General features: G+C 47.6%; 1 protein-coding gene across 3 annotated transcripts in view; it reads left to right on the forward strand.

Moving 5' to 3' along the window:
• Positions 1-24,571, forward strand: part of LOC144818569 (E3 ISG15--protein ligase HERC5-like) — a 511,308-nt gene that overhangs the window by 164,518 nt on the left and 322,219 nt on the right. The gene's annotated exons all lie outside the window — the stretch shown is intronic.

Raw genomic sequence — 24,571 nt, forward strand, 5'->3', positions numbered from 1 at the left:
TCCACCGATGCCCCGTCACTTGCTGGCAATAAAATACTGACTTTAATGTTCGCGGACGGCACGTTGATTATTTCAAAGACCCCGAGAGGTCTTCAGATGGCCCTGATAATTTTTGAAGAATTTGGTACCACTCACGGTCTGGAAGTCAACGTGTTGAAAACGAAATTCATGTCTTTTAATCCTCACAGAACTTTTAAAAGTAAAATAGTAATAAACAACCGCCCATTGGAGCAAGTAAAAGCATTTACTTATCTGGGGGTCAACATTCAAAGTGACCTAAAATGGAAGCAGCAAATTGACCTGGCAACACTCAAGCATCGACAATTGTCTGGAATGTTAAACAGGAAGTATAATGCCTCATGGACTAAGCCAATTAGCCCAGTGCTCCAGGTATATAATATGAAGGCAGTCAATTCTGCACTTTATGGAGCAGAGCTCTGGGGGGTATTAAAACCTGTCCAATCGTACGATCGCTGAAAATAGGTTTATGAGCAACATCACAACCCTCCCCTAAAGCACACCAGGGTGTCCCCTCTGTATGATCTAGGAATAAAGCCTCTGGCTGAGGTTGCTAAATTACGCCCCTTAATATACTGGTGCAGACTTTGGACCACACCAGAATTGAATCACTATGCTGTGGGCTTCTTGGACATAATAAGGGCTGACACATTTCACAAAATAAGATGGTTGAGAGAAATTAGAGATGCCCTAATAAGTATAGGTATGAGGACAATATGGGAAAAACCAGACACAGCCAGCTTTCCTTCAAAAAAGATCCTGAAAGAAAAATATTGGGAGATGATCACAGCACAAAACATTAAGGGCCATATGTAGGTAGGCTTTTACCGGGTGGTAACGGCCGAATTCGGCCGTTACCACCCGGTAAAAGCAATTTGACATGTAGGTCCCTGTAATTTACAGACTCGGTAAATTTACCGGTAGGTAAATTTACCGAGTATGTAAAATACCGAGTCGGTATCATTACTGATTCCGGACAATTGGTATGTAGGTGGGACTCTTCTGAGTCCCACAAGCAGTACCACATCGGTATTTTACCATCAAATACTACTTGATGGTAAAATACCGTTTCTGGTGTGCATGCACATGTGTGCATGCACACCTATGCCATATGACAGGCAGACCTGCCCTTAGGGCAGGTATGCCTGCCACATGGCACCCGAGCCTCTTTTGGGGGTGCCAGAGGGTGTCAAAGTGACACCCCCTGCACCCTTGTGACAGTCGGTATTTTCCGATGTGGTAAATACCGACCGGTATATGCCCAATCAATCCTATGGGCTTCAAAGCCCATAGGAATGCATGGGCATTAACTGGTCGGTATTTACCACATCGGAAATTACCGACTGTTTCCGATTCGGTAATTGCACATCTGCAATTACCTACATCTCGGTATTTTTATTTTCCGACCTCTTAAATACCGAGTCGGTGTGACTCGGTATTTAAGAGGTCGGTAAATAAAAATTACCTACATCTGGCCCTTAGAAACAGTGTGTCATCGACACTAACAGGAAACTTTTTGGAAGTTAAATTGACCCCGAGCCTAGAACCATATTGGGACATAATAGCTAAAGCACATGACAGAAAATTATATTTTAGGTTTAGGCTGGGTTCTTTGCCCACTAGAGTTTTTACAGCTAGGTGGTCTAAATCATGTGACAATATATGTCCTTTATGTCAGACCCAAGAGGAGTCGATGGCACATTTTCTGTTTGTCTGCGCAGCTTATGTCGCTCCTCATCGGGCATGGCTTGTGCCAATTTGTAAATTACTTGGAACCAGAAGGAGCGAAGAAGCGAGAAGAATTTTACGTACAAATACTTCTATCACAATCATTACAGCTGTAGCAAAATTTTTAGGTTGGTCATGGGCCATAAGGTCACACTCCCTTTCCACCTAACGAATGCTATTTTGCACCTGTATTCGGAGATCCATAACTGCCCCTTGATCAAAATGTATCTAGATTTGTAATGTTGGCCCCATATGTTAGTAATAAAGCTTATTACCTCGTAGTAGAGATTTTCAATGGTGCTTGCTTTTAATGGTTGTTCTTAATTATAGCTATTAATGCTTTTTTACCACTATTTTATGGTTTTTAAAATGTTATGGTGATCCATTTGCATTTTTAAGCAAGTCTTTCAATCATGTTTAGCTATTTTGTACATTGATAATCAAATATCTTTTTAGTAACATGTTTTGTGTTTTGCTTTTATAACTAACTGTCGAATAAAGCTTGTTTGACTGACTGACAAAAGTCCTAAAATACTGCACTGAAAGGTTGGGATGGATGGAGTGATGATGTGTCACCCTAGGATTAGGCAGGTGTTAGACAGGGTGGAGAATGCTCCACTTAAACATCTGTGCACTGGGGAGAGAAGGAGAGAGAGAAGATGAATTTGAAAGGACTCTGAAGAAGACTGGATCCCTGTTTGAAGTACTGGTAGACTCTGAACGTGGACTGACTAGGAGTGAATCTTCTGGGGGGCCCTAGAAAGGAAGGAATCATCTGAAGCATCTGAGGGTTGTATTTGTAGGTGTGTAACTTTCATGGCCCCTGACTCCTGCTAACGCACCGGTTCCTGGCAAGTGGCCAAGGAGTTCTGTGTGACCTGAAGGGTATTCTCTCTTGAGACAGGTGCTGCTGACGGCAACTCCGGGCTAAGAAGAACATCTGGTGCTTGACAGAGAACAGATCCTTATCAAGGAACGAATGGAAATGAGGCATACCCTGAGCTCTCCCTCACTAGAGGAACAGAAGAGCCAAAAACTAGTTCCTGTAAACTGGTAACATTTTCAGAGGCCAGGAGGCCTGAGAACCAAAAATGTTCCTAACTGGCCAAATAAATCAATGATCTATCAGCAGCATTTGACACGGTCAACCACACCCGGCTACTTGATCGACTAACAGCCTTGGGTATTCTGGGGTCGGCACACCAGTGGCTAGAATCCTTCCTAACAGGGCGGTCCCAGAGGATTCAGTTGGGGGAACGGGTATTGACCAGTAGCACCCTCACCTGCAGCATCCCCCAGGGCTCAGCACTATCCCCGCTCCTCTTTAACATCTACCTACAGCCCCTGGTGACAGCACTGGCCCATACGGACTGCCGTGTCTTCAACTATGCAGATGACACCCAGCTCATTTTCCGGATTGATAACTTCACCCATGCCCAGGAAGCGGCACAAAATATTCTTACATTCACTGTAAATTGGATGACCGCAAACTCATTAAAAATTACCCCTGAGGGGGGGCGTGGCTAGCAGCCAAGCATGGCGGCAGCATAACGTAAGAGCTCCTGAAGGCACTGTGGCCTAATATCAATCCGGCACATTAATCCGGCACAAAACCCACCTGAAGCGGCGGCGGCTGGGACTGGGTCCGAAGCGGTACCACTTGATCCGCTTTGGAAGAACAGCGGACTCTGCAAACTACTCCGACACCATCTGACGCGGTTGGGCCTGCACCGGCGAGAGAAGCACCGGACTAGCGTGAACCTCCGGCCCCGGCGGAAGTGGGACCGGACCGGCGTATTAGTGGGAGCGACTCCCGGTGCCCGACCGACAACTGCAACCCACCCACAGTAGAGACCGGACAGACGGACGGGACCCCTGCGGTACGGCCCGGGGGTGCGGCAGCCTGCGGAGCCTGCCGACGGCTGCCCCATATAGCCGGAAAGAGACGAGCCCCTCGGAGGCTGGCGGGAGGCGACGCCGCAGGAGACACAGCGGGAGACACGGAGAGATGCTGAACGACGAAAGGCGATAAACGGCAGCAGCCACCTGTGAGGACGCCACTGGCCCCCCAGGACTGTCGGGTTCCACACAACGAAGACAGGCCGACGGCGGTGAAGGCGAGTACCCCTGGGGGACTAACGAGCACACAGTCAGACGGCAGGCAATGGCGGAGGGAGGAACAGAACTGGTAAATGCGGCGGAGTCTGGCTGGTGGAGGTAAAGACGGGGAGCTGGAGGGAGCACCACAGATCTATAAAATTACTCAACAGGAAAACCGGCGCTTACCCTGCGATTTTAATAACGCCAGTGCTGCATTAATGTGGGGCCTGTGATTAATTCTTGGTGAAGTGAGCACCCACTGAGGCCCTGAACGATCTGGCAGCGCGCGTCCAGTGCGAGGCACACCGGCACTAAGACACGTCCATACCAGGGCGCCCCTCTAACGAATACACCATCCATCTGTGCAGATCCGGTGGCCCCGTGTGGAGCGCGTTGGGAGCGTGGGACGCTTCAGACTTGAGTCTCTGGGTGGAGAGGAGTCTAGCCGGTGGCAGTGGCTGATTCTATCCGCTAAACGCTGTGTGCTCATGTCATGCACTGCGAGCGCTGATCAAACAGCGTTTTTTAAAACTTGGCGATTGTGGCTAATTTTATATGTCAGTGTATTGCTGTGTAAACTTTTAAATTGCGCCTCACCTGCAGGCTGAAATAATCTTTGTTTGGGGATTTCACTGTTAAACTCCCGCCCCGGTCCGCCCCGTCCATCTTGGGCGTTTGTTGCGGAGGGTGGAGGAGGAGCCCAACACTTCCGGGCTCAGGGCTGCAAGCTCAGCGCTCTAGTCGCGCTGTTTTCAAGAGTGAATAAATACCCTGCTTTAGCACACCCGCGTTGTGGAGAGGAGTCTAGCCGGTGGCAGTGGCTGATTCTATCCGCTAAACGCTGTGTGCTCATGTCATGCACTGCGAGCGCTGATCAAACAGCGTTTTTTAAAACTTGGCGATTGTGGCTAATTTTATATGTCAGTGTATTGCTGTGTAAACTTTTAAATTGCGCCTCACCTGCAGGCTGAAATAATCTTTGTTTGGGGATTTCACTGTTAAACTCCCGCCCCGGTCCGCCCCGTCCATCTTGGGCGTTTGTTGCGGAGGGTGGAGGAGGAGCCCAACACTTCCGGGCTCAGGGCTGCAAGCTCAGCGCTCTAGTCGCGCTGTTTTCAAGAGTGAATAAATACCCTGCTTTAGCACACCCGCGTTGTGGAGAGGAGTCTAGCCGGTGGCAGTGGCTGATTCTATCCGCTAAACGCTGTGTGCTCATGTCATGCACTGCGAGCGCTGATCAAACAGCGTTTTTTAAAACTTGGCGATTGTGGCTAATTTTATATGTCAGTGTATTGCTGTGTAAACTTTTAAATTGCGCCTCACCTGCAGGCTGAAATAATCTTTGTTTGGGGATTTCACTGTTAAACTCCCGCCCCGGTCCGCCCCGTCCATCTTGGGCGTTTGTTGCGGAGGGTGGAGGAGGAGCCCAACACTTCCGGGCTCAGGACTGCAAGCTCAGCGCTCTAGTCGCGCTGTTTTCAAGAGTGAATAAATACCCTGCTTTAGCACACCCGCGTTGTGGAGAGGAGTCTAGCCGGTGGCAGTGGCTGATTCTATCCGCTAAACGCTGTGTGCTCATGTCATGCACTGCGAGCGCTGATCAAACAGCGTTTTTTAAAACTTGGCGATTGTGGCTAATTTTATATGTCAGTGTATTGCTGTGTAAACTTTTAAATTGCGCCTCACCTGCAGGCTGAAATAATCTTTGTTTGGGGATTTCACTGTTAAACTCCCGCCCCGGTCCGCCCCGTCCATCTTGGGCGTTTGTTGCGGAGGGTGGAGGAGGAGCCCAACACTTCCGGGCTCAGGGCTGCAAGCTCAGCGCTCTAGTCGCGCTGTTTTCAAGAGTGAATAAATACCCTGCTTTAGCACACCCGCGTTGTGGAGAGGAGTCTAGGCAGTGGCTGATTCTATCCGCTAAACGCTGTGTGCTTATGTCATGCACTGCGAGCGCTGATCAAACAGCGTTTTTTAAAACTTGGCGATTGTGGCTAATTTTATATGTCAGTGTATTGCTGTGTAAACTTTTAAATTGCGCCTCACCTGCAGGCTGAAATAATCTTTGTTTGGGGATTTCACTGTTAAACTCCCGCCCCGGTCCGCCCCGTCCATCTTGGGCGTTTGTTGCGGAGGGTGGAGGAGGAGCCCAACACTTCCGGGCTCAGGGCTGCAAGGTCAGCGCTCTAGTCGCCCCTTCCCCCCCCATAAATGTGCGCAGGATCGCGACCGCGCAGCGGACGCGTGCAGCGGGCGCGCCGGAAGCGTGCCGAAGTCGAGCCAAAGTCCAGCCCGTCTGCGCCCGTCCGCGACAGGACGGGGCGCGGGGCCTCGAACTCTGGTCTCCTGTCATCCCCCTTGCTACGGTATGATAAACAGAAGTTGCTAGATCTCTGTCCCGAGATCTCCCTATCCTGTAAACACACTATGGAGGCACTATCCTTGCATGACTGTCGTCTGTGCTCTTTTAAGCCTGATATGCCACCTATCAAGGTACCCTCCAATAGGCAAATTAAGGCGGGACTGATAAATTGCCGCTCTCTCAGTAAACATAGTACTCAAATATACCACCTACTTGAGGATGAAGAATTTGATATAATGTTCTTTACTGAGACATGGCTAGGAGAATTTTCAGACCCTGACATCATAGAGGCTATGCCTCCTGGCTACTCCCTTTCCCGACTGGATAGGAAGGAAGGCAGGGGAGGAGGTATTGCAATTTCTACTAAAACTCCTATACAATGCTCCCTATCCCCCCTGACTATCGATCACTGCGAAGCAGGATCCTTCACCATCGTCATAGGACCTCAAACCTCTCTCTCAGGCATTCTCGTGTACAGACCTCCAGGTAGGATCTTTGATTTTACTACTAGCCTGATAGAAGCCACTGCACACCAAGCAATAAGGAAAAGCAGATTCCTGGTGCTTGGTGATATGAACGTTCACTTTGATGACCCCCTGGATATGGAAGCAAAGGACATTAGGTCAGAACTCCATTTCATACAGCTTGACCTAATTAATCATGACCCTACTCATAGACTTGGTCACCTCCTAGACCCAATCTTTGGAAATAGTTCTGGAGTACAAGCTACTTCGCCTATTCCGGTCCCATGGTCCGATCATTCCATCATTCCTTTTCACATTCAGCTATCCGAGGCTGATCCTAAAAAGGATTCTGAGCACCGGTACCTGCGTCGGAAATGGAAACTGTTCTCCCAGGATATTTTTAATGAACTACTCGAAATAGGAGGTCCTCTAGGAGGCACAGACTGTGAAACAGCTTACAGTCACCTGCAGAACCGTATTTTAAGGGCCCTAGATAAAACCGCTCCTATTCGAAGTTTAAAAAACTCCAAAAAGGCTAGGAAAACTACTCAGTGGTACACTCCTGAACTTCAGGCGATTAAATCTGCCTGTAAAAAATTAGAGCGCGAATGGCGTGCTAACGTCTGCCCTATTATCAAAACACAATATAAAAAAATGCAAAAGGAGTATAATAAAAAAAATACGTACCTCCAAAGCTGTGCACTATAAAACCCGTATTGGTGAGGCAGAGAACTCTTCCAAAGAGCTCTTCAAAATCTTTAAAGAGATTTCTGTGCTTACAAATGATAATATGTCCTGTAACGACTCTGTGGAAACCTGCAATAAAATTGCAAAATACTTTTCTGGGAAAATCACGGATATCTATGCCAACTTCTCTGGCAACTTGACCCCTGGCCATGACTTTAACCACTTGGCTGCTAAGGGTGTTCATGGACCTCCATTGACTTTCCATTGAAATCAATGGAAACTCCATGACGAGTTACCCTTGTCATTAGCACTGAAGGGGTTAAGGAAAGCATAGAAACTAGCTTTACTGAGCCCTGTTTGCACTGTTTTTCGGGTCCCCCCCCCTGACATGTTGATAACTGTCTGCAAAAGTGTCAAATCAGGTTCCCCTCGTGACCCGGCCACCCCGCAAGTACTTATTGCTAGTCTAGAAGTTTTGGAACCCCATTTTAGACATATAATTCAACTATCCTTCTCCTCAGCCTCCCTTCCGGGAGATTGGAAGAAGGCAATAGTACTACCAATTAAAAAGAAACCCAATGTAAGCCAGGACATACTGGAAAACTTACGTCCCATTTCCCTCTTACCTTACCTTGCGAAAGTGGCCGAAAAATTAGCTAACACCCAACTTGTGGATCACTTAGAATCTAATAAATCCTTGCACAGCTCCCAATCCGGCTTCCGGAAGAACTACTCCACTGAGACAGCCCTCCTGAGAGCGACCAAAACTCTGCGGGCCGGGGCTGATGAAGGTCACACAATGGCACTTATTATGCTGGACCTCAGCGCTGCGTTTGACACTGTAGCGCACTCCATCTTGCTGCAGTGTCTAAGCAGAGCTGGGGTCACCAAGGCGGCATTGGGTTGGCTAAAAGCTTTCCTCACTGACCGCAGTTTCCAGGTTCAGAGAGGCACGTTTCTCTCAAGCAGCATAGCCTTAGAGCAGGGGGTGCCTCAGGGCTCTGCCCTGAGCCCCACCCTGTTCAACCTTTATATGGCCCCGCTGGCAGATGTGGTCCAATCGTACGGCATAAAATTAGTGTCTTATGCCGACGATACTCAGCTGCTCATCTCCCTATCACAGGCACCCACCTTAGCAGCTGCCAACTTTAAAATCTGCATGCAGGAGCTTGCAGGCTGGATGAATCAACACTGCCTGAAGCTCAATGGCGCAAAAACTGAGGTTCTAGTGATAGGGGGTAATGATGCTAGCTGGACTCAGGAATGGTGGCCTCCTTGTCTGGGTCCGCTACCTATCCCTTGCCAGGAGGCTAAGAGCCTGGGGGTCTGGGTGGATACCAAACTCTCTTTTGAGAGCCACGTCAACAAAGTAGTAGGGAAATGTTTTGGGGTATTGAAGACCCTGAATCGAACTTTGGACCTTCTTCCTTTAGAGGCCAGACGTACCATGACCCAAGCATTAGTCACCTCCCGTATTGATTACGGAAATGTGCTATTACTGGGAACAACAGAAAAGAACATTAGAAGGCTGCAGGTTCTTCAAAACACGGCAGCACGGCTAGTCCTTAGACTCCCCAAAAGAGCAGCATCTAAACCCACTCTGGCTGCTCTTAATTGGCTTCCCATAAAAAAGAGGATCCTATTTAAAGCGCTTCTAATCTGCTATAGGATAACCTCACTGAAAGCCCCTGATTATCTGAAGGATCTTGCCATCCCCTACAAGCCCAACAGAGCACTTCGCTCTATGGGCATGGGTCTTCTTAAAGTTCCTCGGATAAAGAAGGCCAGAATGGGAGGCCGCTCCTTTCGCGTGATGGCAGCCAACCACTGGAATTCTCTCCCAACGAACATCAGATTAGCTGAGTCAGAAACAACATTTAGGAAACTTCTAAAAACCCATTTGTTTACTCTTTAGGCTCTTCACTCCATTTCTGCTGCTCTCTCCACAGCGCGGGGATACGCCGGGATGGCGTCACCAGGCGCTCTACAAAATCCTTTATTATTATTATTATTATTAATTAGACTGGACATTGTGTAATGTAGGAGCGGGAAGACCACATGGCCTGAACGAGAACGAGCAACCAGCGACCACTAGGGATACTATATCACCAAGCAGGAGTGAGGCGGCGAGGGGGCAGACTACAAGGCAGAGGAAAGCGGAGAGGAGAATTCCTCTAGAAGCACGGCTAGACTTTGACCCACGGAGCCCTGCCCCAGACGCAGTTTCCTACATCATCTCACCGAGACACAGGGAGGGTCGAAGACGCTTCCTGCAGGCCTCAAGCCATGACGGGCAAGACTAATAGGAGTGGCTCCACGCAGGCCATGCTGGACAAGTTCGCTTACAGCCAGCATGCACATTCTCAGCCCACTGGGCGGAACTCCACCGGGACTTCCCAAGAAAAGGAAGGGACCACGAAGGTAACGCTGGAAGACATCATGAGAACACTATCAGATGTCAAAACCACAGTCGGGTCCATCTCATCTGAAGTCGCACTACTGCGAGCGGACTTTCAAAAGATGACAGAAAGAGTGTCCCAGGTGGAGGTGGTGACGAAATCACTGGTGGAGGACACATCGGAGCTGCAGACGGCCATGGAGCGGATGGAGAAGTTCACCAAGCTTCTGCAAGACAAGCTGGACGACTAAGAGGGACGCTCACGAAGAAATAATGTACGAATCCTTGGACTTCCCGAGACGGAGGGTAAGGGAGCCATGGACCTCTACATTGAAGACCTCATAAAAACCAAATTGCAACCGAAAGGGCTGTCCCACTTCTTCTCCGTGGAAAGAGCACACAGAGTTCCAGGCGGAGTACCCAAATCAGGTGCAGCTCCGCGGCCTGTACTGGCTAGGCTCTTTAATTTCAGAGACAGGGACGCCATCCTGCAGGCGGCGAGAGTCTCCCCCCCCGTCAAGATTCATAACGCAACCCTGGCATTCTTCCCGGACTACACGGCGGAAGTGGCCAGACGCCGCAAATCGTTCACAGAGGTTAAAAAAGCACTGAGAGACAGGGAACTCCCGTATTCCATGTTATTCCCTGCCAAACTGAGAGTGGTCGCCGACGGAAAGACTTGGTTTTTCGATAATCCGGAAGTGGCCCGAGACTGGCTCGATGGATGGCGCCAGAGAGGGCAACAACATTGTGCACACAGAGATCGACCTGATCAACGTAACGGCAATCAACTGAGCGGACAGGTCGAACACCCGACGCACCAAGACGGCCCGGACGGACCTGAACTTGACGCGACACAGGATCTCTTCGATTCGGGACAACCAGCCCCGGTCTGATGTCTACCTATAGCAGAGTGGGACAAAATGAGACACGATGGACCTGGGTCCCGATGCAGCTGAGTAAGGTGGGCACAGTTAGTGCCTGTAAGGAACTCACCAACCCCACGAGAAAGTAAGATAGTTGGGGAAGGACTAAAGCACTCTGCGGAGTTGGGGTCGCGGGCGGGGTTTTGTCCGTGGAGCAGGGGAGCAGGGAGGGGGGAAGGAGTTAAAGTTATGTTGTTCTTGTTTCTGTTTTTAGCCGTCATTCACACCACGCACTACACTATCTCCCGAAATGGAGCCACACGCTTACATACTGTCATTACACATCAGGTCGGCATTGACCCAAGCGCCACGGTCCGCAATACATTAACACACCGGTTAAATGACCCAACCACTGCATGTAACGCCCGCACGGGCTGACTCCAGAAAGATACATGTGCCCCCTCTGCGCCTCTTAACTTGGAACGTCAGAGGCCTAGGAGATAAAATAAAGAGGGGGTTAGTGTTGCAAGCCATAAAGCGACAGAGCCCAGATTTAGTCCTACTCCAGGAAACACATATGGCAGGGTCAACATGTAAAGCACTTGATAGGCGCGGCTATGAGATGGCAACGCACGCAGAATTTACCACCGGTTCAAGGGGGACAGGAATCCTAATAAAAAAGAAGTCGCCCTTCATCATCACTCACCGTGTGACAGACGACCAGGGTCGTTTCGCCGCTATACATGGCCAATGGGAGGGAAGACCGCTGAATGTAGTCTCTGTCTATATACCCCCGGCACTCCACTCCATAGCTCTGCCTGTTCTAGGTAAATTCCTCCTGGACCTACCTGAAGGGGACACGATTATAGGGGGGGACCTGAATGCCATAATGGACCCGGAGGTAGAGACCTTACCCACTCGAGACAACCCAAGACGGAACGCAGCATTACCTGACTTTCTATACGCCTTCGGCATCACGGATGTATGGCGGCATCTGCACCCCACAGCAACACAATACACTTATTACTCAGCGGTACACAATAGCCTATCTAGAATAGACTACTTCCTGTTCCTAGGGATAGGGCTGGGAGCCGTGGACAAGCTAGATATCCTGCCCAGAGGTATATCTGACCACTCGCCACTCATTTTGTCACTCACCACCGGGGAAAAGACGTGCGCTAGAATCTACCCACTATATCCGAATTACTTAAAAATCCCTAAGATCCGGAAACAACTAAAGTTAGCAACAACACACTTCTTCGCAGAAAACACAGGCACGGTGACTTCACCGTCGGTCTTATGGGAAGCATATAAGACGGTCCTCAGGGGCGCAGCGATAGCATCAATAACGGGACACAAACGAGATTCCCGGAGGGAACTCACGGAGAAGGAACTGTTACTGAACGACGCTAACACCGCCCATATGGCGAATCCCACCCCGGCCACAACACACACATTGCAACTAAGACAGCAGCAATATCAGAATCACCTCAAAACGACGGTTCAGGGTTACATCACCAACACTGCACACAGAATTTACGATGTGGGCGACAAAGCAGGAAGGATGCTGGCGTGGTTAGATAAGAGAAGGGGAGGAGCAAGGGGTATCCAAAAGGTTCACGCTACTGACGGCCAAGTACTGACACACCCGGAAGACATTGTACACACTTTAGCGACTCATATTCAAGAAATATACACCCCGGAGCGTGTCATCACCGCTCCAATAGCATCGGAATCGTTAAATGCAATTGACGTCCCCAGTATCTCACATGAGGTTCGGCGAGACCTAGAGAAAGACCCGACAGAGGAGGAAATACAATTGTCAATCCAGGCGTTGCAATCAGGCAAGGCACTGGGCCCTAATGGACTGCCCATAGAGTGGTACAAAGCCATGGCATCGGAGCTTAGTGGACCATTGTTAGCAATGTATAAAGAGAGCAGAGACAGGGCGGAATTACCAATTGATCAGCGTACTGCCACGATCATAGCCATACCGAAACCCGGAAAACCGCCAACTGATTGTGCCTCTTATCGCCCAATCTCACTGCTTAATGTGGAGGCCAAGGTCCTGGCCAAGCTTCTGGCTAATCGTTTGATGCCACACCTACAAGCCCTGATCCACCCTGACCAATCAGGCTTTATGCCTAATAGGAGTACAGCGTTGAACCTGAGGAGGGTCCATGGAGTACTGGCACGTGCGCACCTCCTCACAGAGAGGGCTGTAATTATCTCGCTTGACGCCAAAATGGCCTTCGACCTGGTGGAGTGGGAATATCTCTTTGAGGTTCTCGCACGTATGGGCTTTGGGCCGAACTACATAGCCTGGATACGACTCCTATACACACAACCGGTGGCGCAAGTGATAGCAAACGGCCACATCTCGCCAACATTCCCATTGGGCAGAGGGACCAGACCGGGGTGCCCCTTGTCACCTTTGCTGTTTGCATTGGTGCTCGAACCCCTGGCTATCCTGCTTCGGATGACGCCCCTGTTCCGGGGCATTAAGTGGGAGGATGGATGGGAAGACAAAGTGTCACTATATGCAGACGACATGCTCGTCTATATGGTCGACCCTGATGCCGGGATCCCGGCCCTATTAGAGCTTTGCAACACACACGGGAAGTCCTCGGGCTACACCTTGAACTGGTCAAAATCAGTGATATACCCACTGAAGGATCCGGCGCCAAACCTACAGATGGACTGCCCTTTGATGACATCGTTGTCCTCCTTTAAATACCTGGGCATTGTTGTCACACAGGATGCAACAGCCTTCTTTAACGACAACTTGAAACCGCCTATGGAACGCCTACGTGCAGACGTTAAACAATGGGCCACTCTGACCCTGACCCTCCTAGGAAGAGCAGCCTTATACAAAATGATGGCACTGCCCAGGTTCCTGTATATATTTGAAAACACCCCGTACCTTGTCCCACCACGTTATTTTAAGCAAATTGCGGAGTTAGTCTCCAACCTGCTCTGGAACGCTGGCCCGGCACGTATAGCCTATGACAAACTGGTAAGAAGTTGGTATGAAGGGGGAATAGCATTACCCAACATACAGCTATATTACTGGGCAGCTCAACTTAAAATAATAAACCAGTGGCTCCATGCCCCGAGGAACGACCCAGCTTATCAAGCAGACTGGTCTCAACTGGGGACGGATTGTATGCTCTCGGTACTCTATAATAAATCGCAGCTTGGGCGCCTGACTGGCCCAACGCGACACACAGCGACATTGTGGCACATAGCGCAGGCGCGGATGGGCTGGAAAGGAAAAATAACGAAAATGACACCATTGTGGGACACAAAGGCACTGGGATCCCTGAGAATATGCAAGGGATTTACACAATGGGACCTTATAGGCATTTCCACAGTAGGGGACATGTGGGACAAAGACACAGTAATATCGTTTCCGCAACTACAACATCTGTACGGCCTTAGATCTACGGAGACGTATAGATATGTCCAAATCAGGCATGCACTGCTACGGGCGATTCCGGCGGGCACGGACTTACCGGAATCCTCGCCCCTAGAAGATAGACTACTAACTGATTTTATGCAACACAAAGTGACCTCTCTTACCTATAAAAAGCTAACTAACAACCTAGCTGACCCTACACAAAAACTGAAAGAGAAATGGGAAAGGGAAGTACGGGAGCTGGATGAATCATAATGGAACGAGGCACTGGCCTCCCGAAGAGAGGTGGGAATTTCGACAAAGTTCCGACTGGTGCAGCTCAAGATCCTGCACCGCATTTATTATACCAGAACATTACTTCATAAAATACATAGAGCGCCACACCCCTTCTGCCTGCGGGGATGCGGGGAGGAGGGAACACTGTTCCATACACTATGGGATTGCACACGTATACAAGAATACTGGAAACGAGTGCTGCGTACTGTCTCTCAAGCACTTAAAATCACTGTTTTGCCTGAACCGCGCAAATGTCTCCTAAATGTCTGGGAGCCCAACGACTTGGACAGGTATGGGCTACTGTGGGTTACACTGGCCATGACAGTGGCTAAGCGAGACATCGCGCAGAAATGGGGGGCTCCGGACCTACCCACGGCGAGCAGATGGGCAAAAAATATGGACGAACTGATGGTAACGGAGAGGGCGGTCCATGTCCTCAGAGCTTCCCCCCGGAAGTGGAACAAGGTTTGGGCAGCATGGAATGTCTATCGAGGGGAGATTTGCGAACCACTGCCGGAGGGAGAAGATATAGACTCCGAAGGGGAAGATGAGTGAGGAAAAGGCTAAGAGGTGATCACTGTTGAGGGCCGAATGCGAGGGTGGACTGATATATGAAGATTAAGTGGTGCTGGGAAGGGAGTCAGACTTGACTGTGGACAATGGGAGATGGTAACGTAAAAGGTATGATGGCTAAAGTTGGGGGGGGAGGGGGTGTTTCAGAAGGTTCTTATGGATAGGGGGGCATATTGGGCACTGTAACTAAGAAGAAAGGTGATGACCTTCAGAAACCTTGATAAACACAAACACGAATGGTCGCACTCATGGCAAGAGGGATGAATAGTATTATTGTTTGAATCTTTCTGCTACAAAATACGTAATGCAAGACAGTCAACTTGTCAAAAGGAAAATTATGTTGAAATGTAACACGATAACTGCTTACTTTGCCTTCATGTCAATAAAGATTTTCAACAAAAAAAAAGGCAAAAAAAAAAATAATTAACCCTGAGAAAACCGAAGTCCTTATCATCCCTACAAAAGGTAACTCATGGAGCGATCATTTCTGGCCCCAGGAGCTGGGTGCCACCCCCACCCCATCCATCGCCGTGAAAAGCCTAGGCATTAAACTGGACCAAGAGCTCTCCATCGCTAACCAACTCACCACTGTGGTAGGCACCTGCATAGGGCTTTTAAGACAGTTACGGAAACTTGTCCCCCTCCTTTCAACTGCCTTCCTACAAATGATTGTGTCAGCCACAATTGTTTCCAGACTGGACTACGGAAATGCGTTGTATATAGGCCTTCCTCAAAAGCTCAGCAATAAACTTCAAGTAGTACTTAACGATGCAGCTAGGTTAATCTTTAGATTACCCAGACGGGCCCATGCCTCCCCCCTGCTGTGCCAACTCCACTGGCTTCCCATCAAGCAGAGATAAAGTTTAAAGGCCTCTGCATTGCACATAAAACAATCTATGGCAAAGCCCCGGCCTATATCAAGGAACGCTTGAAGAACTATGTTCCGGATGCACACTGCGGTCCTCTGAGGCCTGCCACCGGCCCACCCCTAGATGAAACACTGCATCTAAAGGTAGATCCACATGTCTGAGGTACAAAATTCCCTTGGTTGCCGATAAGTCTGATCAAAACGTCGACGCTCCCCCCACTTTTTGCACCTGGACCATCCTCCCTATCACCCCCGTTCCAGCCAAGGGAAAATCTTCCCTATATTCTCATGAAAATATAAATTCAAATGATTGGTTTTGTATATGGCATATTGCCAGGTTGCAGTGAACTGTTTATTTGATATCAGTTTTTTGTACAGTTTTGTAAATATATGCCCCTTACCTTCTGTTTGAAAACTTTGAGTCTTCTTGACTCCCCTTATATATAATATTTGAGCACCCTTTTTTACACGTTCCCCTGAACACTTTCCTTTCCTTCATGACCCTCTAAGGTCTGTGTAACCTTTTTCTTTTACTCATTAAATAAATACATTGTAATATAACATAGTGTTTCTTGTTGCACATCATGTTCTCTCGATAAATCCAACGACTTATAGACGATTGTGAGCTGACTATTGTAAGCTCCGAAGAGGATGAACTGATTATTGTTCTTAATCAAACACTTTTTTGAATAATTGGTCCAGGACCACTGTTTTTTGTAACAATCGGCACCCACGTCCAAGGACTAGTTTGGGCTACTCCATTGTTTGGATTAGTAATGATGGTGTTGACTTGTGCAGTCAGTTTATTGTCGATGATTATTCTGGGGCTCCTGATGCAGGTTCTGGGTTTGGGTCCGAGTTCAGCCGGCCATTAGTGGGAGTCCCATGATGAGGCGTTATTGCTAAAGATCACTACTTCTGTCTTGTTCGTGTTGAGCTTGAGACAGTTGGCTTTCAGCCAGTTAGTGAATTTGGTCATGCAGACTGTAAACTTGTTTCGGTTGTCTTGTCCGAGAGGGAGAGAATGAGTTGTGTGTTGTCGGCATAGGAGAGGATGTTGATGTTGTGTGCATGGATGACATTGCCCAGAGGGGTCATGTATGCGTTGTCTTGACTTGTTCTCCATTTATGCTCCAGTTGCTTGCAGTGGCGTTTCGTCGGGCTATGGGCCAGCTGGCCTGTGGTCGGGCTCTTGCCTTTGGATTTTACCTGAGGGGAACCAAGGTGTCAGCGCATGCGGTGATCCAGCTGTTGGCGTTTTTGATGATTTTCTGCAGGTTGTTGGTGTGCTTGGGCCAATGCTTGAAGAGGGCGGAAGCCCACTCCATTTCTGAGATGCTTTTCCAGCTCCGGTGGGTGGTTCCTGTAGTCTTCTAGTGAATTGCTTGGTGATCTCCGTGTAGAGGGTGATCCCGTAGTCCAATTTGCTGGTGGCTACAGTGTGAGCGACAATTTTTCTAGTATTACTTGGGAGCCATTTGAAGATCTTCCTCAGCATCATTAAGGTGTGGAAGTAGGATGCACAGACAGTGTTGACTTGTAGGCTCGTGTCAGGTTTGCTGCCGAGGTTCCTGGCATGGCTGCCATGATTTGTCTGACCAACAGTTGGAGTTCAAAGGTCAGGTGTTCTTGCCGAAGATCACTACTTCCTTCTTGTTGCTGTTGCGATTGAGACAGCTGACTTTCATCCAGTTAACAACTTGGGTCATGCAGGCAGTGAACCTGTTTCTTGTGTTGGGGATCTTATTCGAGAGGGAGAGTATGAGTTACATGTCGTTGGTGTAGGAGATGATGCTGACGTATGCACAGACAACATTGGGCAGAGGGATTATAAATTAAATGAAGATGGTGGGGCTGAGAGATAAACCTTGAGGCACTCCATACACATGTTTGGGGGCTTCAGAGGAGTAAGGTGCCAAGCTGACAGCTTGTGTTCTATCCGTTAAGGAGGAGCAGATCCAGCAGACAGAGGGTCCTTTGATGACGTCAGGTGAGGAATGGGTGTGAGACCGTGTCAAATGCTGCAGACAGGTCCAGATGAATGAGCGCTGCCGTGTCTCCTCTGTTAAGGATCAAGTGGATGTCAGTGGTGGAAATTAGGGTTGTTTCTGTACTGTGGTTGGGCCTGAATCCAGACTGCATAGTATTGAGGAGCTGGCGGTTGCTGAAGTGGTTGATGAGACGTTGGTTTATTAGTCTTTAAAATGTTACCGGGTATGGTTGGAGGGAAATGGACTTTATGGTCGGAGAGTAAGAAAAGTAAGGAATAATATTTTAATGTCTAGGATTTCCTGCACTATTTGTGTCGAACTCCTTCCAATTCAGTAACCCAGCCTCCACACCTGCAGCTGATGTCCTGCTATATTTCCGCTGGCATGTGGGTGGAAAGTTATTGACGGTGAGTCATGCAGTCCACCCAGGTAGGAAGCAAGCGCTAGAGGGCACTAAGGGAAATGCATATCCAATCCATTACTTACTGTATAATTGCATTGACACCAGAGATGCAACTGCTCTGTACCTATCTGTTGCTAGGAATGGAGGCTGAGGACAAAGATAACATAGGCGTCTGCAAAGGTGACACTAAAATTGCACCAAAAATATATATTTCCTGACGGCTGTCTTCAATCAGTAGTCCTATATCAGTGCAGTCTAATGGTCTATTGGTGGGCACAGCAACCTATTCAGTCACCCAAAAAATAAAGAGCAGCCCACTACACTCTTACAGCCTGCACTCATGTATGTAGGATCCACCGCCATGCAGTGTTTGTTAAAAGAAAGCCTTTATGGTTATCTTGTGTGAATTTCAAAGCACCCGCTGTCCATCATCTAATGTGTTCTATTTGCTGTCTGGATAAAACTTAATTGACTAGCATTTTGAAAGGTAGTTATATTTTAATATGTGTTTCATCCCTTCGCTCAGGGGCTTCTCAGAGTACCCAGTGCAGAGAAAATATATGTTCGAGGCATGTGAGCTGTAGAACACATGCTTTGCATACTCCTGCCATCTAGTGTTTGGTCCGGATGTTTACAAGTTGTTTTTCTTCGAAGAAGTCTTTCCAGTCAAAGGTAAGGTGACTCCTCCTTTCGGTGACAGTGCACATGGGCATCGACTCCATTGTTACATTGTTTTTTTCCACCATCAGGTTCGGACCGGAATTTTTGCGCTCCTGTTCGAAATCCTTCTTGGGGTTCCACTCAGTGCCCAATCCACGATACATGTGTCGGTATTCTTTCGTACGTGTATTTCTCTTCTCCGCGTATCGCATTGGTCGAAGAAAATTTCAATTTCAGTCGGAAGACTCGTCGAAGGCTGTCGGCCCTAGCCGCGTCAGTCCACCTCGCAATCGATGGAACGGACTCCATTAAAATTCTGCCCTAGGTGCCACGCAAAATATCCGCGCACCAACTCGCACAAAGTGTGCAACTTGTGCTTATCTCCAGAGCAAAAAGAACAAGACTGCAACGCATGCAGATCGTTTCGATCCAATAAGACGCTTCGCGATCGACAGACTCAACATTGTGAAATGCAAAGCCAGAACATGGAATACACGTCGGACATCTTCAGTGAAAGATCCGAGCAAAAATTTGATGCACTAGGAGCCGAAGAGGAAAAGGAAGAGCAGCCCTTATCTATTCCTGATTCTGACTCGGAGATGGAAGAGGACATATCGCAGGGTCAAGGTTCCGTGAGTACCGAACACCCCTTGCCCCGAAATCCTACCCAAATTAGCAAAAGGCTTCTGTCCCACCTACGCCTCCGGGCCAAGGTCGGCATCGAGATGATGTTTCTGATGCTCCGCCTCCTGGCTGGGCACTGAAACCAATTGTTAAGCCTTCCGGCTCTTGATCAAGTCGTGCTTTTATGACTATTTGTCGAATAAAGCTTGTTTGGATTGGATTGGATTGGAAGTCGGCCAAAATCCGGCACCAAGCCAAAACCTTCAAGCTCAAAGCCAAAAACTGCGTAGGAGCCAAAACCCTCGATGCCTGAAAAGCAAAACAGATTTGGAGACTAAACTTTCCGTGCCAAAAAGTCATTCAATATCGGCACCGAACTCATCGGCAACAAAAGCAAAAAAAGCTCATTCGAAGCCCCAGGATCTGATTTTCGACTTACCGCCCCCCAAATCGGCCCCTAAACAACAGCAACTTTACATTATCCCTGAAACCGGACGTCTTCTTACCAAACTGCCTCACAAATGCAAACCTGAGTCAGAGGACATACAATATAAGATTCCATTAAAAAGGAAGAATGTTGGTACTAATCCTTCTCCTCCTCCTCTTCCACCAAGTTCCCCTACTCCTTCACCACCTTCTCCAGTATTGGAACATTTACTTACAACACCACACAACTCTCCACCCTCTCAGCCTGATGATGATGATGATGATGATGATGATGATGATGATGGGTGATTATGGGGATATTAAATTACCTGTAGATCCCTGGAAAGACTACACTATTGATCCACCTACAGATAATGACCCAGGCCTTTACCCTGCAAAGTCTTCCCCTCCTGACGACAATGTAGGCTATTTAGAGTTGGTTGCTAGAACTGCACAATATCACGGAGTACAACTACATAAAGAATCCCTAGAAGAGGATTTCTTGTTTGAAACTTTGAGTAGTACACACAGATCTAGTCAGACTCTCCCTATGCTCAAAGGCATAATGAGACAGGCCGATGATATCTTCAAAGACCCTGTTCGTGCTCATATTCTGAATCCCAGAATAGATAAAAAGTATAAGCCTGCTCTCTCTGATCCAGTCGTCATTAAGGGGCAGTTACCCCTAGACTCTCTTGTTGTCTCTAATGCCCACAAATAGGCTAATTCACAAATCTCTGGAGATGCCCCCTCCGGACAAGGAGTCAAAATTAATAGACGCCTCTGGCAAATGAATAGCTCTCCAGGCGGCAAATCATTGGTGCATTGTCAACACCCAGGCCCTCCTAACCAGGTATGATAGAGCAGACTCCGACAAAATGGAGCAATTGCTCCAGTATCTCCCAGATGAGCACAAACCTAAAGCACAGGATTTAATAAATGAAGGAAAGCTCATCTTCAATTCCTCTATTAGATGTGCCTTAGACGCTCCAGACGCTTCAGCCCGAGAGATTAACACTAGTGTGTAACTCAGGAGACACGCCTGGTTAAGGATTTCAGGTTTCAAACCTGAAGTCCAACAATTTGTCTTAAACACTCTGTTTGATAAAGAGCATCTTTTCGGGCCTGAAGTTGATCAGGCCTTAGAGAAAATGAAAAAAGAAACTGATGTAGCTAAATCTATGGGAGCTCTACAGTCTCCTTCAAACCAGGGCTCCTTTCACTGCTCCTTTTATCGTGGGGGGTCTAAGACCTCATCCTCAGACACCAATGTTTCCTCCTATAAAGGCAACAATCAACCTTCCTCCGCCAGAGGTTTCTTTAGAGTAGAATATAGAGAAAACAACGGCAAGGGTAGAGGGAAAGCTTCTACACCTCGTAATTCCCCTTTCTCTTACAAGCAGTGACTTACCTACCCTACCCCGATCATTTATCACCTGTCGAGAGACGTCTTCTATACTTCCTTCCCATGTGGCAGTCTATAACAACAGACATATGGGTGTTAGTAATGATCCAACATCGTTATTGCGTGGAGCTTACCACCAATCCTCCAAACATTCCACCTTGTTCTCACATAATGTCACAAGAACATCTGCACCTCCTCAAACAGGAAGCCCAGTCACACTTGCTAAAAGGAGCCATAGAGCCAGTACCATTACAAGGGTCAGGCATTTACTCCCTGTATTTTCTAATTCCAAAAAAGGACGGCTCATTAAGACCTATTCTGGACCTCAGAGAACTGAACCTCTACATACTGTCATAAAAATTCCACATGGTGACACGTTAACAAGTGCTCACACTTTTACAACAGGACAATTTTATTTCTACTCTAGACTTAAAAGACGCACATTTACACATTCCAATTCACCCGCTCATTGCAAATATCCCAGATTTGTGATAGCCAGTCAACATTACCAATTCAAAGTACTACCTTTTGGAGTCATGACTGCTCCCAGATTATTTTCCAAATACCTGGCAGTAGTCGCAGTACATCTGAGAAGACAGCATATCCACGTCTTCTCCTATCTAGACGATTGGCTCATCAAAGCCAGAACTTACCACAAGTGTCTCCAGCACACTCAAGCCACAATTCACTTACTACACCAACTAGGGTTTACAGTGAATGCGCTGAAGTCATATCTGCAGCCTTCAAACACACAGTCTTATTTGGGAGCCACCATAAACTCTCAAAAAGCTCTAGCCTTTCCAATCGCAGCCAGAATTCACAGCATTCAGTTTCTTCTCACTCAGTTTCAGCCAACCATTCATTACCAGCTAGAGTCTTCATGCAACTGCTGGGAATGATGGCCTCTTGCATCATAATCGTACCCCATGCAAGACTTCACATGCGTTCTCTCCAAGAATTCTTAGCACGTCAGTGGAACCAGTCGCAGGGTCAATTAAGCAATCTAGTGTTGGTAGATGGCCACACCCATCACTCTCTGCAGTAGTGGAACCCACAAAATCTATCCAAAAGACAGCCCCTCATCGATCATGTTCCACAGACAGTGTTAACAGCAGACGCATCACTCACTGGTTGCGGTGCTCACTTACAGGATCACACAATCAAAGGATTGTGGAGTCCAAAGCACAACATTCTACATATAAATCACCTAGAGCCACTAGCAGTGTTTCTAGCGCTCAAAGACTTTCAAACTCACCTTGTAGGCAAAGCCGTCCTAGTCTGCACGGACGACACCCATGTACTATATACAAAAACAAGGAGGGACACACTCTCTCCAGCTGTCACGCCTAGCACAAGCCATTTGGAAATGGGCTATACAACACAAGATTTGTCTCATGGCAGAGCACCTTTCAGATTGCAGACCTTCTAAGCAGACAAAAGCAACAAATCCACGAGTGGGAACTTCATCCACAGGTTCTCCTCCTCTACTTTCATAAATGGGGATTTCCTTAGATAGACCTGTTTACCACAGCAGAAAACGCAAAAGGCCCAAGCTTCGCCTCCAGGTTCCCACACCCGTTCTCCAAAGGCAATGCCCTATGGTCAGGGATATTTGCCTATGCTTTTCCGCCTCTCCCACTCATTCCACTGGTAGTTCAAAAGCTCAGGCAAACATCCCTCACAATAATTCTCATAGCTCCAACTTGGGCCCGTCAACCCTGGTTCACTACCCTGCTGTCAATATTTCCACACCAAAAGCTGCATCTCACCTACAGGCTCCTTACTCAGAGCCATAGAGAAATCAGACATCCAAATCCCAAATAACTCAACCTGGCCATTTGGCTCCTGAAGTCATAGAGTTTGGATATTTACACTTACCACCAGACTGTATGAATATCCTAAAAGAGGCTAGAAAGCCTACTACTGGAGCATGTTATGCAGCAAAATGGAAACGATTTGTTATCTATTATAACAATAGCAATCCTCTTGATGCTTCTGTACAGAACATCATCTGTTGCCTCTTACATTTCCAGCAATCTGGATTAGCCTACACATCCAATTGCTTACATCTAGCAGCAGTAGCTTCATACTTACAAAACAGACAACACATCTCTTTTCAGAGTACCAGTAATTAAAGCCTTTGTGGAAGGATTAAAAAGAGTGATAACACCAAGAGTCCCACCTGCACCAGTGTGGAACCTGAACATAGTCCTTACAAGACTAATGGGTCCACCATTTGAACCAATGCGTATGTACCAATTACAATTCCTCTCATAGAAAGTTGCTTTACTTAGCTCAATAACTTTACTGAGGAGAGTTGGTGAACTCCAGGCATTAACTATACAAGAGCCTTTCTTTCAGCTTCACAGGGACAAAGCAGTTCTTCGCACCAATCCTAAATTTCTCCCTGAAGTGGTTTTTGCCTTTCATATCAATCAATCAGTTGAGTTACATGTGTTCTTTTCTCAACCCTCTTCTGTAGCAGAACAAGCTTTATGCACCCTTGATGTTAGAAGAGCTTTACTGTATTAAGTTGAAAGAACAATAGAATTTCGCAAAACAAAAAGCAACTCTTTGTTGCTTTCTCTCCACCACACAAAGGCAATCCGATATCTAAATCAGGCATTGCAAGATGGATTGTAAAATCTACCCAATCGCAAAATAGGGGTACCATGGCCTTCTTAGGGAATATTCCCCTAGCTGATATTTGTAAGGCAGCAACATGGTCTACATCTCACACATTCACCAAACACTATTGTGTAGATGTGTTAGCGAGGCAACAAGCTAATGAAGGCCAAGCAGTATTTAAAACATTGTTTCAGACAACTACAACAACTACAGGTTAAACTCCGCTCTGGGAGTATTCTGCTGTATAGTCTATGCAAAACATGTGATCTACAGCTCACATGCCTCGAACTGATAATATTACTTACCCAGTAAGCATCTGTTCTTGGAATGTAGAGCTGTAGATTCACATTCGCCCACCCTCCTCCCCGGTCTCCTGTAGTTGTTGCAGTTTATCAGTTTACATACATACACATGGACATCTCTATTCTACACTTACTACTCCATTCTCACCCTCTGCGGGAAAACAATGTAACAATGGAGTCAATGCCCATGCGCACTATCACCGAAAGGAGTCGCCTTACCTCGTGACTGGAAAGACTTCTTCGAAGAAAAACAACTTGCAAACATCCAAACCCAACACTAGATGGCAGGAGTATGCTAAGCATGTGAATCTACAGCTCTACATGCCAAGAACAGATGGTTACTGGGTAAGTAAAATTATCCTTCCACTTTTAAATTG

The sequence above is a fragment of the Lissotriton helveticus genome, chromosome 2_1, assembly GCF_964261635.1.
Source record: "Lissotriton helveticus chromosome 2_1, aLisHel1.1, whole genome shotgun sequence".
Taxonomy (NCBI): Eukaryota; Metazoa; Chordata; class Amphibia; order Caudata; family Salamandridae; genus Lissotriton; species Lissotriton helveticus.